Source organism: Vombatus ursinus, unplaced genomic scaffold, assembly GCF_900497805.2.
Source record: "Vombatus ursinus unplaced genomic scaffold, bare-nosed wombat genome assembly UNPS02014807.1, whole genome shotgun sequence".
Taxonomy (NCBI): Eukaryota; Metazoa; Chordata; class Mammalia; order Diprotodontia; family Vombatidae; genus Vombatus; species Vombatus ursinus.
In genome coordinates this window covers 46,756,665-46,770,387 of record NW_020954585.1, presented here as the reverse complement: position 1 = coordinate 46,770,387, position 13,723 = coordinate 46,756,665, and positions in this window count along the sequence as shown.

Here is a 13,723-nt window from a genome sequence, read left to right as displayed (position 1 = left end):
TTATTAATTAAAATAGATTGTCTTTCTATCAGACTTAAGGGTTTACAAGTGAGTCCCTCTCCTTACATCACTTCTTGCTATTGTATTAGTCTGTCTTCTACTTCACCTTCAAGATAAATCCACTTGTCACCCACTGCTTATTCAATTGCAGACAACCTAATCTGCCCTGGAATTAGGCTCTGTGGTCTTGTGAGCTCTAACATGTAGGCCTTAGTGGAAGGTTGGCAGAACTGCCTAGGGAGTTTGGGCCCCTTGAATTAAAGCACCCTTTAGATAAAGATTCCAGCTGAGGAAATAACAAACCAGTCTGCCTATGCCTTTGTCCATTCTAGAACATAAAGACCATGATTGTCTTGTACTAGCTGTGTGACTTTAAGTCAGCCTTTATAGCCCCTATCTTGGGTCTCTCTTTGGCTTCCAACTTCTTCACTCTACTGAAACTACTTTCTCCAAAGTTAACAATCTCTTAATTGCCAGATCTATTAGCCTTTTCTTAGTCCCCTTACTTTTTGCCTTCTTGTCAGCACTTGACATTGCTGATCATCCTCTCCTCCCCTATGCTCCCTCCTCTCTGGGTTTTCATGACACTGTTGTTTGTCCTTCATTTTTGAAGAGGACCAATGACATTGCAAGGTGATGTCTTGACTTTTGCATGAATTGGATTTAAGTGAGGCAGAGTTGCACAAAGTTGCCAGCATCACTTTCTCTTCCAGTCACTGAAGTCCAGGATGAGATGAAAGTCAAGATGACCAGCAATGGTCTAGCATGCAGTGGATGACCTTGGCCTCTTTGGTGCCTGACCAAGTTCTAAGCACTCCACAGAGCCTGCTTCAGATGTATTCGTGGTCATTGGAACAAATTATTCTTATCCACCTATTCTGCCAGGGGAAGTATTCACATGGTTGGAGTAGACATTCTCCTAACTCACCAACAGGTCTGAGGCTTGTCAGCTACCCTCAACTTGGTTTAGCCCATATGCCAACACAGTTTTACCAGGGTGTGACTGTGGGACATGTTACAGCTTCTTGGAGCCACAAGTCAGAGTTGGGTGACAGGTGGACCCCAAAGATGGATGAGCAGCCCTGAAAAGGGCTCAGGAAGCCCTCATTCCAGAGGTGCTAGTCTTCCCTGAACACCCCATACACTACTCTCTCCTTGTCTTTCTTCTACTTGTCCGATGCTCCTTCTCAGTCTCTTTTGCTGTCTCATCATTCATATCAGGCCTCCTAACTATGGTTCTACCCTAATACTCTGTTCTGAGACTTCTTGTCTCTCTATACCACAGGTTCTTAACCTTTTTTATGTCATTGGCCCTTTTAGCAGTGTGGTACAACCTATGAAAAACTTCTTAGAATAATGCTTTTAAATACATAAAATAAATCCCACAGGTTATAAAGCAAAGGTATTTAATTATATTCAAATACAGTTACCAAAATATTATTATAATTAATTCCACAGACCTCAGATGAAGAACCCCTGCTCTATAATATCTCCCTTGGTGACCTCATTTTCTCCCACAGAGTTAATCATCGACTCTATGCAAATGGCTCTCAAATATTTTTTAAAATGTTTGCTATTTAAAAAATTTTTACCCCTAAGATGGAGTCTAATGCTGTATCAATCTAGGACAAGACTGACCATTCTCAGGACTCAGTCAAAACTGCCTTCAGAATGTATATGTATAGCCTATATCAGATTGGGGAAGGAGGGGGAGAAAAATGTAAAATTCAAAAGCTTATGGAAGTGATTGTTGATAATTCAAAATAAATTAATTTTTTTAAAAAACTGCCTTCAGTTCAAGCAAGCATCCATGACTAATTTTTTTCCCATCATTGAACTAAATAGTTGTTCGACTGAATAGACTATTTGTTCAAACACCACATAGAAAAAGTATCAGAGACTCTATGGTCTCTGCTGTTCCTCATCCTATGGGGTGTAGAAAGCCCCACATTTCAGGCTATAACTTCTAATGCAGAAAACTGAATGAGAGCTTCTAAGTTTAAGGCAGCATTGATTCTTCCTAGGCTTGTTGATTCTTCCTTCAAAATGTTTCAAAATTTGTCCATCACCACCATCACTACCCTTGTCTGTGCCCTTATGACCTGATGCTTGGACTATTACAATGGCTTCTAGTTTTTCCTCATTTCAATTCCTGCTGCAAAAGGATGAACTTAGAATGTTTCATCAAAGACTTTCAGTGTGGCAGAAAGGTAGGGGATTACCAGGATAGAATGTCATATACATTGCCAGATGCTATCACTGTAACTGATGTTTTTGTTTGATGATTTGTCTGTTTCACAAAGAAGGATTCAACAGGGGAGAGGAGGAGACTCCCAGAAATGAGAGTAATGTAAAGCCTGAAAGGCATCAATGTTTTTTTAAGAAAAAAAAAAAGAACATAGAATGAACTGTATTGCTTAGTAGATAAAATGGAAACTTTTCAGTTTGGCATTCAAGGCTTTTCATAATCAGGTTTTTCTAGATCTAGCCAAACCTCCCTGCAGGGGCAGCTAGGTGGTGTAGCGAATAGGGCACCAGCCTTGGAGTCAGGAGGACCTGAGTTCAAATCCGACCGTAGACACATAACTCTCACTAGCTACGTGACCCTGGGCAAGTCACTTAACTCCAATTGCTCTAGCCAAGAAAAGAACATTCAAACCTCCCCTTCCACTATTCCTCAAATCAAATTGTCTTTTCTTTTCTTTTCAAGTGGAGGGGGGTGGTCAGAGGTGGAGAAAATTTTTAAAAGATAGAAAAAATACAATTAAAGAAAATATTTTAAAAACAGATTAATTGTTGAACTACATGAGCAGAGGGAGCTTTTACACTGGGAAATCCCTACATGAATGAAATCATCGGTACCACCCAAAAAGAAATATGCAAGGCACTGTGCTATTTATATTTCTTTTATCTCCTCACTATGCCTAACACAGTGCTGGGCAAATAAACTTAATAAACCCTTATGTATTTGATCAGAAATGAAGGGTTATTGTCTTTCTAACACTGATAATTGATATGGTCTATCCTCTCAGGAGCCCAAGAGCTATTCAGTCTCCATTTCATCCACCAAGTTTTTCTATTTGAAAAAGGAAAGCATTTAATTTGAGTCAAACTTAGGAAACTACAGATTTCTCAGCCACAAAGATGTAACTTTCTTACAGCCCTTGCTAGAAAGTTCAGCCATTCCCCTGGCTTCAGTGTAAGAGCCCCTAACTCCTTTCTAAACATGTGTAACATAAAAATGATTTTTTTCTCTAAAAAATAAGTTAAATGGACTGTACACCTGCAAAGTGCCTAAAGGTGAATTCAATCCACAATGATTAAGTGCCTACTGTATGTATAGAATCATGTTCAACACTCTGGAGATATAAAAAAACATAAAGGATAAAAATCTTCTAGATCAAAAAAGGTTTTTGTCCACACAAAGCTTACAGTCTGGTAGTTTTAACCTAAACAAACTATAAGTAAAACAATATGTTACATAGATATTTCCCCAGGCAGTTTCATAAATCTTCTGAGAATTCGGAATGGAGACAAATTTTGCCAAAAAATATAAGTAAGAAGAAGAAGCTCACATTGGCTAGTTTGAATAATGAAAAGCGTGCTGCACTTGGAGTTAGGAGTGCTTCTGACACTATTTAGCTGTGTGACTACAGTCAAGTCACTTAACTTCCTAGGCCTCAGTTTCTTCATCTGAAACCTGAGGTGGTTGGACCCATAAGGTTTGTATTAGCTCTAAATCTATGATTCTAAGAGCCTTCCCATTCTGTCTCTGCTACTTATGATTAGTGCGACCATAGTCAAATCATTTAACTTCAGTGACCTCAAAGTGCTCATTTGTAAAATAGGTATAATAAACCTGGGGTCTCTATACCATAGATTGCAAAGCTCAAAGATGGTAAAATATGTCAAGCACTTTATAAAAATCTGAGAGCCCTACATAAATGTCAGGGATCAGCTCCTCAAACTCCCCCGCGCCATCTCTCAGCGAGCTAGTGCCTTGTTCTTTCAGTTGATAGAATTTGCACAAAACAATTTTGGATGGCATTATCCTTAAGGACTGCTAATAGTCCATTAGCAAATGCATTCTTCCTATCGGCCTAGATGGAGGAGATAACTAAGGCTGTGCAGCTTTCTGAAATACACTTTAGGTTCACATATAGACAATATGCTGCATTTCCAATAACAAGGCATTTTTTCTCCCCCCCCACCCCTAACCAAAAGAAAAGGATTCATAGCAGATAAGATTAGAAAACATTATGCTGCAGTAACTCAATTCAATTTTACATATTTATAAAGTGTCTACTACATGTCAGGCACTGGGAAAACAAAAACAAAATGAGAAGCCATTCTTGCACCTGTGGTACTGTGGAAAGAGGCTTTGATTTCTGGAGGACCTGGGTTCAAATCTCATCTCTGTTATTTGCTACGTGAGTGACCTTGCAAGTCACCTCATTTCCCTGAGCCTCATTTTCCTCATCTCTAAAAGGATAAGGTTAGACCAGGGGACTCTTCCGGCTTTAGAGCTATGATCCTCCAACTTAGTAATGGGGATATGACATGTACATCAATAAAAATGACAAAAGGTAGAATGTAATTAGTCAGACAAATTTCCTGGGAAAAAAATTTGAGGAGAGAAAAATCACTTTCATCTGAGGGCATCAAGAAAGGATTCTTAAAGGAAAGAGCACCTGAGCTGAGTCTTGAAGGAAGAGAAAGTTCTGACAGGCAGAGATATAAAAGAAGGGCACTCCAGGCATTGGTGAGGACCTGCCTGAATGTGTGGAGACAAGAGATGATAGGATGACATTAGGGAGCAGCTGGAAATCCAGCTTGACTGATGTCTGTGAAGGGGACCAGTGAAAAAGGAGTCTGGAAAAGAGATTAGAGCCAGATTGTGTGTGGATGCCGGATTAAGGACTTTAGAATATTTTTTATCCTACGGACAAAAGGGAAATGGTGTGATATAATGGCCATGGGCCCAACCAGAGGTCAGGGAGGCCTGGGTTCAAGTCCTACATCTTAAACATACAGGTTGTGTGACTTTGGACAAGTCACTTACCCTCTTAGTGACCCTGGCCTTCTCTAAGATACAAATTGTAGAGTGGTTGCTTATCTGCATTGTTTGATAGAGTTCCCTACATCTATGAAATCACAGGTCTCAATTTTTTAAAAAGGAAATCAGGAGTCACTGAAGGTTTCACTGGAGGTGAGTGATATAGTCCCGTTTTTATATTAGGAAGATCACTCTGGAAGCTATGTGAAGGCTGAAGAGGTGAAAGACTTGAGTCAGGGAAACCAGTTAATCTAGACTAGTACTAGTACCTGAGAGAAGTAATAAAGGCTTAAACTAACAACAATAATAATAGCTCACACATTTATATAGTACCTACTATGTGCCAGCTGCTTTACAATTATTTCATTTGATCCTCATAACAACCCTAAGAGGTAGGTGCTATCATTATCCCTATTTTACAATGAGGGAACTGAAGCAAACAAATGACTTGCCCAGGGTCACACAGCTAGTCAGTTTCTGAGGTCAAATTTGAAATCAGTTCTTCCTAACTCCAGGTCCACCCATCTATGGACTGTACTAGCCAGCTGATCTGGTGGGAGTAGAGAGAAAAGAATAGACTCCAGCGGCATTATGGAGCTAGAGCCAATACTAGTAGTTGTAGAGCAACTACACATGGAGGTTTGTAATCCCCCCACCAATGTTTCATTCAACTTTACTGAAATGCAATGCATTCCTTGGCTCCCCTGTCTTCTGAGAGGTCTCATCTACAACAGAATATTCAATTCAAGAATCAAGTAACAAGCACTTGCTGTATGCAGAGCTCTGTACTGGGCACAGGGGCAACATGAGAAGTTTAGATACAGGGGGCAAACAAATTATTCTGCCCTTTTTTCTGCAGAACTAGTTTGGCCTAAATATCATTCTCCTGATACTTAGCATGAGATACCTTGATTGTTATCTATCTACTTATGAATGAATGAATAAATGAATGAATAAAACATTTATTAAGCACTTACTATATGCAGAATGCTGAGTATACAAATAGAAAAGTAAGAGAGTTTCTGCTCGCAGAGAACAAACAAGCTAACAGGGGAGAAAATACATATGGAAGGTTCCACATGCAAGTCAAAAGGAAAAGTTTTGTGATCCTTAGGGTGCAGCAGCAAAGCAGATGGTAATTCCTCTTCTTTAGTGTCATTTAATGCCATTTTCACTGGTCAAATCAAATCAGTGTCTGATGCTGAACTATCTGACAGCGTCAAGAACCTTCTCATCTGGGTCTTCTGTGTCTGTGGCTGTTAACACCTGCAGGAGTAATTGCCAGGCTGCATCTCCATAGGAGTTGCTTCCCAGGGTGATGGCTGAGGATATTGGGCTGGAAACACTGCTATTCCTAAGGCTTTGGGACTCTGGGTCCTGGGCTATCTCCATTGGGGTCTGAGGGGAGATGGTAGTCAATGTGGTGGTGGTAGAGGTTTGACCTGCCTAGCACATGCTGCCTCCTCTCTTTCCCTAATGGTGTCTTGCTGCTTCATCTAAGCTGGTATGCCTGTGCAGTGGCAGATGGTAAGAATGGCCCTTTCCCTACAGGAGTTTCCTCCCTGGATGATGTCTATGAGGGCTGGTCTGGATGAAGGACCAGTGGTCTGGGAGCTGCCACTACTAGGACCCCTGTGCTTATCTGCCTGTTGGTGATAGATGGTCAGCAGTTGTTGCTGGTGAGAGATGAGGTAGGTAGCTCTCATCTCTACAATAATGTCTTGTCATGCATATGTACACATCTTGTCTCCCTAATTAGTATCTAAGCTCTTTGAGAGGAAGAATGAAGTCATGTTTCTATGTATTCCTCTTAGAAAGTCTCACACATGTTAGGTAGTAAATAAATGATTATTATTAATGATCAATCCATAGGATCATAGATGTAGAGCTGGAAAGGACCTTGGAAGCCATTCAATCTAATGCCATAGTTTCACAAATGAGAAAACATTGGCTCTTTGAGGTTAGGTGACATGTTTGAGGTCACTCAGGCATCAATCCAGGTGATCACTGGATGTCCAATCCTTTCATTCTTCAGATAAAAATGCTGAAACCTCTCACCTAAAAGGCTATTAAGACTGAGGGCATGAGAGAAAGCCTCCAATTTCTCTGCTTTTCCAAGGGGAGGAGAACACCAGAGGTCTATATGAAATCTTGACTCCTCTGAAGATATTCGGTATAGGAGCACTGTGAGAATTTGCCTGACTTTCTCTGGAGGCTATCCAAACCTGGAGGTGAGTAGTTAGTTGGAAGTTCACCATATTCAAAAGAATCAGAATTAGTGTGGAAATAGGAGACATCTCTGGGTGTCCATCCTCCTCCTCAGAGGTCATATTTGAATTTTCAACAGTGACCAATCTGCTAGAGAAAAGTTGATTTACAAGAAATACCAGATCAGGGTCCTTACTCTAGCTCATTCCAGAAGAGCTGCTGGCAAATGATATTGTATAATTTACTTTATCTGACCTCTAAATACAAAATAGAACCTTTATTTCTGTATCTGATGCATATTGCCTACAGCTCTATAGCACACGTGCAGCATAAGCTTACACATCCCTATATACTCCTTTCAAAATTCTAAAAATAGAAGAGACCTTGGAAAGCATTTAATCCACCTTCCTCATTTTACAGAAGAGGAAATTGAGGCACAGATGTGTTGATTGATTCACCTAAGGTGACTTCATCCCTGAACTGGGACTACAACCCAGATCTCCTGTTTCCCAATCCAAAGTTTATGTCACTGTTCCACACTACCTTCCTTGTGCATATTTTTTTCTGGTGAGGCACTTGGGGTTAAGTGACTTGCCCAGAGTCACATAGCTAATGAGTGTTATGTGTCTGAGATCAGATTTGAACTCAGGTCTTCCTGAGTCCAGGATCAGTGCTCTATCCACTGTGCCACCTAGCCACCCCTTGTGCATATTTTCAATGTATTACTTTAATTAATAAACCCTTCTAATATGATCATTTCAAAAACGTCTCTCTTTAAGTGTATTTTTCCCTTGGTTAGAGCTCTGCTGACTTTTACTTGAAATAAGTGTAGCCTGATGTCCAGAGAATTATTTTGCTAGTCGTTAGGGTGTTGGGGGTGGGTTCTTTCTTTGGCAAGTTCCATGACCCAGAGCTGGCCACGAAGTCAGAAAGATCTGGTTTCAAGTCCCCTCTTTGATATTGGCAGTGTGACCCTGCAAAACTCACCAACTTATCTGTGCTCTAGATGACTTTCTAAGACAATAAAGTTACATAGAAGATGCTGACTTGTATTGATAGAGGGAATTCCTCATCAAGAGCTCCCTACATTGATGACGTCGCGGGTCTAGGCCCGTCCGTGTTCTATCTCCAAAGATGTAAAGCAGTGATGTGAAATACATTTTGGACCTATGAAATGTACAGGGTTTAGGGCCCCCTCCCAAATCCTGCCCCACCTGGCTACCTGCTCCAAGGATGTTCAGGTTCCTTTAAAAAAACAAACCCTTTCATTCTCCAGCTAAAGATGAGGCTTAAGATCAACCAAGCAAATAAACATTTGTTGAGTGCCTACTATGTGCCAGACGTTGTGCTAGGTCTTGGAGCTGCAAAGGCAAAAATGAAATCATCCCTGCCCTCGAAAAGCTTACTTACATTCTACGGGGCAAACACCACATAACAAATGAATATATACAAAATAAATGTGAAATAATTTGAGGAGGTACGAGAGTGGGGGGAAGGTCAGGAAAAAGTCTAACATAAGAGGTGGTATTTGAACTGAGCTCTGAAGGAAATGAGGGATTCTAAGAGGTAGAGGTGAAAAGAGAGGGCATAGAATATAGCCTATACAAAGATATGGAGATGGGAGATGGAATGATGCATTTGAGGAACAGTGAGGCCAGTTTGACCGGACCTTATAGGACTCGAAGGGGAGTAATATATAACAAGACTGGAAAGGAGACAGGTTATGAAGGGCTTTAAACGTTAAAGGGAAGAGCTGGTACTTGATCTTGGAGGTAATAGGGAGCTATGGGAGTTTATTGAGCAGGAGAGCAACATAGTTAGACCTTTGCTTTAGGAATGTTACTTTAACAACTGTGCAGATATAAATCCCCATGGTAAAGATGGAACACAACTAACAATATTATTTGGGACTAAACACTTGATATTGAGGTCTTTCCCTGAGTAGAGGAAATCAATAGCAATAGAGAGTAGGAGTGATGGGGAAAGTAGCCCAAGAGTCAGGGAAAAGGAAGTAGACAGTAGATGGTGATGATGCTTACTTGCCAATTTTGTCCAAAGTAGCTACACACACATTATTTGTTTCACAGAAGAGATGGTGTTTTAATGACTTTCTAACACATCCTTTCACTGTGGGAACATTCCCTCAGCTGCAGCAATCCCAATTCCCTTCAGTTCAAAGAAGCAATCACCTGACAAAATCTGCTGGGGAGCCAGCCAATCCTAGGCCCCAATTCACCAGATGTATAAGCCTGATCTAGACACACTCCTTCATCCCAGCAACCTCCAAAGTTGCTAGGGCTCATCAAAATACAGCTGCCGCTTACTTGCGTCTACAACAACAAAACACAAAGCAGGCACCAGCTTTTCTATGGGTCGTATTCTAGCTTAAGGGCATTTTGTTAGCAAAACAGTAGGAAGTCCCTACTTCCCTGGGACCCTCTTAGCATCATCCAACAATATTTATTAAGCAATCACATAGAATCATGAAAACACAGAACTAGGAATATCCTATTAGTTAATTTAATATCTCCCTCGTGCCATTAGGCAAATGGGCACCTAAGACACCACAGGCCAGAAATGTATGTGATCTTTGAAGGATAATTCTTTTCAAATTGCACCTATGAAAGCAAAGTAACAGGAGGAGGAAGTGAAGGGATATACATGGGGTCAAAAATCTGGGTTTAAGGCTGTAGCACTTAGTACTCTATGACCTTGGATATTACTTCCCCCTCTCTTAGCTTCAGTTTCTTCATCTATAAAATGGGGGGAGGGTGAAAAAGTTTAGACTAGATACTCACTTAGGTCCCTTTGCGGCTCTAAAATTCTGTTATTTCATGGTAATAACTTTGATTTCACAATTTCCTTCCCCTAAATTGCATGGGAGAGAAAGAATTGTGGAGGAGGCGAAAGGCAGCTGGATTATCTCCAACCTCCCATATATTCTTTCATTCAGTGACACTGGCCTTATCACACTGTTCCTTGTTTAATACTCTATTTCCTAACTCTGGGAATTTTCATTGACTAGACCCACCCCGACCTCTACCCCAAGCCTGGAATATTCTCACTCCTCATCTCCACTTCCTGGCTTCCCAGCTAAAATCTTACCTTCCATAGGAAGCCTTTACTGATCCCCCTTGATTCTAATGCTTTCCCTCTGTTGATTATCTCCAGTTTCTCCTGTACATATCTTGTTTGCACATAGTTATCTGCATGTCGTCTCCCTCATTAGACTGTGAGCACAGGGACTTATCTTTTTCCTTTCTATGTATCTCCAGCACTTAGCACAGTGCCTGGCATACAACATAGCTGACAGTTAAAACATTGTTATGATTGACTGACTACTCCAGTGCTCCTTGCATCCTTAATTATTTGAACTAAACACTGTCCAATCCTTTTACTTTTCCAACTTATTATGTCTTGTTACCTAGATGGAGGACACCAAAGAAAAGTTTTCTATTGAAACATCCACCCCAAATCAACAACTAGACACTTCTGGCATTCCCACAGTTGTGACCTTGGCCTCCTGCCATCAGGAAGTTGGGCAAAGTGATTATTTTCCATTGAATATCTTTTCCCAAGTAGGATTTTTTCTAACTTTTTTTAGACACATACTGTCGAGGTTTTCTTATTGGTATTAAAACTAGAGAGAAGAATTATTTAACCTTTCCTTTGGTGACAGTGGAAGAAACTTCACTTACTTCCAATCAATTTTCAAATGATGTCATTCTAAACACCAGACATTACTATACTTTAAGAATTTGTCTTATAAACAACAGACTACAGCATCTTAATGAGAAAAGAATGATATGTCTATCCACTAATTTCCCCTTAACATCAGGAAGAATTAAGAACATCTCCTTAGTAAGAATACTTATTTTTACATCAATTCACAATTATCCCCAAAAACTCCTCAACAATTTCTAGGTGAAATAGCATGCTCCAACCTCTTGAGGGTTTCCAAAGAGATGAAAACGTCAGACATACCTTTAGAGAAATGTTTCCAAGAACGTCACATAAAATGGTACCTTTAAGGACATGTACAAAATCTGATCATGTCGAGCATCCTTAAGGTCTGGAGTTTTATGGAAGGATCCTATTTCTTTTGTCCTGTATTTTTACTCCTGCTTTTGGCTTTCTTTGAGTCTTCTAAATAGGTAATATCTCTCCCTTCCCCCCCCCCCCTTTTCCCCTCTCCTCCAAGCTCAGAGAATTAAGCTTAAGTTAATTCAAGATCTCAAGGAAAGGATATTGTGTAGCGTCCTCTGCTCCTATGCCTAGCAATCATGCTCTTGAATCCAACATACTTCTCTTAGGTCCCATATCTGCCCTCTATATATCAGAAAGAATTTTTTTTCTCCCTGTTTTAAACAAATTTTCCTTTTGGAATTCTTAGGGGTGATGGGGAGTAAGATAAAGGATGAGCATGGGAGCCACACTCACATCCCAGATAAACCTATTCTTCTCAAAGGATTGTAGACTCCCTGGGATTCAGCCCCACAAGTGTCTTCCTGCTCTCTTGAGGTGAGAAGGCTTGGCCCTCACCCGTACCCCAACTGTTAAAGGAAATTGGGCGCGGAGGAGGAAGGGGATTGCTAGGCATGCAAATGTCAGCTTTACCTTGCATATTTTGTCTTTTGAAAATCCAGGAGTCTGGATGCGAACATCTTTGCAGTTCCATCAGAATTCTGCTCTGGTACAAGTGAAGAAGGAAACTTGGAAGGAGACAGAGAGAAAACCGGGGAGGGGGGGAGTAAGGGGGGGAGGAGACGGCGGGGGGAGGGAGGGGGAGTGAAGTGAGGAAACAAACCAGGGATGGAAAGACCTTAGTTCAGAAGAGCAGCAGGTTAAAATCCTTGGCGCGGGTTCTCCCGCTCAGCAGCAGGTTGGGGGTAACTATGCTTTCTCAGATTTGTGGAGTAGAAGGAAGAGGAACAACTCTTGCCTCTCCAGCTCTGTCTCTGTATCCACTCGGGGTCACAATTCCCTCTTTAATCTCCATCCCTCCTCCCCCTCCCCTGAAAGTCTGTCAAAGGCCCTTCCACTGAGCAGGAGGAGAAGGGAGGAGGGAAAACACTAGGATCGGAGGGAGCTTAGTAGCCCAAGCCAAATCCCAAAGCAGATGGCGAAAGAGGAGGGACCCGGGAGGGAGGGGGATCCCGCCCCTATCCTCAGATCGGCAACAAGGAGTGTAACCAGTCCAATCAATCGCCTTAGCCATCTCCGGCGGCTTTAGCGGGTCTATAACCACAACACCCCACAACCCCGCCCTTTGGAAGTGGGTATGCAAATTTAAAATGTAGAAATGCCTTTGAGATACTCATCATCCCAGACCTGTACCCAGGGGCTGGTGCAAAGAGCTCGGTCTAGCCCCCTACCCCGGAGGGTCAGCTGTTCAGATGGGTGCGGTTGGGGATGAGGATGAGGGAGGAGCGGATCTCTCCCATGCAAACTCTCTTTCCTCTTGACAATTCACTACATTTACTAGGCTTCGCTCCCTACAAGCACCTTCCTACCCCGCAGCCCCTCCCTACTCCGCTACACTCTCCAGCAGACTGCCTGCTGCGAGACAGCGCGCTCCCAGCGCCCCTCAAAGAGGCGGAGGTTGATGGGGAGGGGAGTTTGGAGGTCATTGTCCCTGTTTACCCCTCCCCGGTTTTGGACCTCATTCTACCCCATCCCCAATCCCAATCTTTGCCCATCCCTGCGTAGAGGATGATTCATGGGACAGAGGGGAAACCGTCCGCGGAGATCCAGAAAGAATGGAGACGGGAAGCAACAGTTACTCGGGCCGAGCTGGGGAGAAAACCTGCTGCTTGAGAGGGATCCCCTCTGGGGCAGGCGTCTATCTCTACTCGAAAATATAGCCTTCCGTGGAACCTCTCACCCCAAGACCCCATTTTTTTATCCCCCTATCTTGCCATTACATTGTACTACCTCATTACAATGACTTCAGATGGGATTGATGGTTGGTTGGGTACCTACCGAGGATCAGCTGTGTTAGCTCAGAACAAAGCCTGTTCTGCCTGTACAGCTCTTGAGGGGTCGCCCTTGTTCACCCCGCAGTATTAGCTGCCTCATCCCGGTTTAGAGACCACGTGGAGGATGAGTTCAGTGTCTGACACATCCCCCGCCTGAGGACTAGCTCTGCTTGAGCCGAATGAGGTGTGGGGGGGGGGGGCGAAGGGTGGAGGGGGAGGCTGACAAGGGGGGGGGGGGAGGGAGGGGGGAGGCAGGGAGTGCTAGTTAAGGCTGAGCTTAGGGAGTAGTTGTTGAACAAAGTGGACAGATCTCAGAAACCCAGTGAAGCTCCTTAGCCAAAAAATCTGAAAAGAAAGGGGGAAAGGGTCTGAGTGGGGAGCTTTGTGGGAGAGATGACAGTCTGCCATCTCTATTGATATTTTTAAAAATCTAAACAAACCTTTGCTGAATTTTCCCCTCACTCCTTTTAATTCAAAGTCT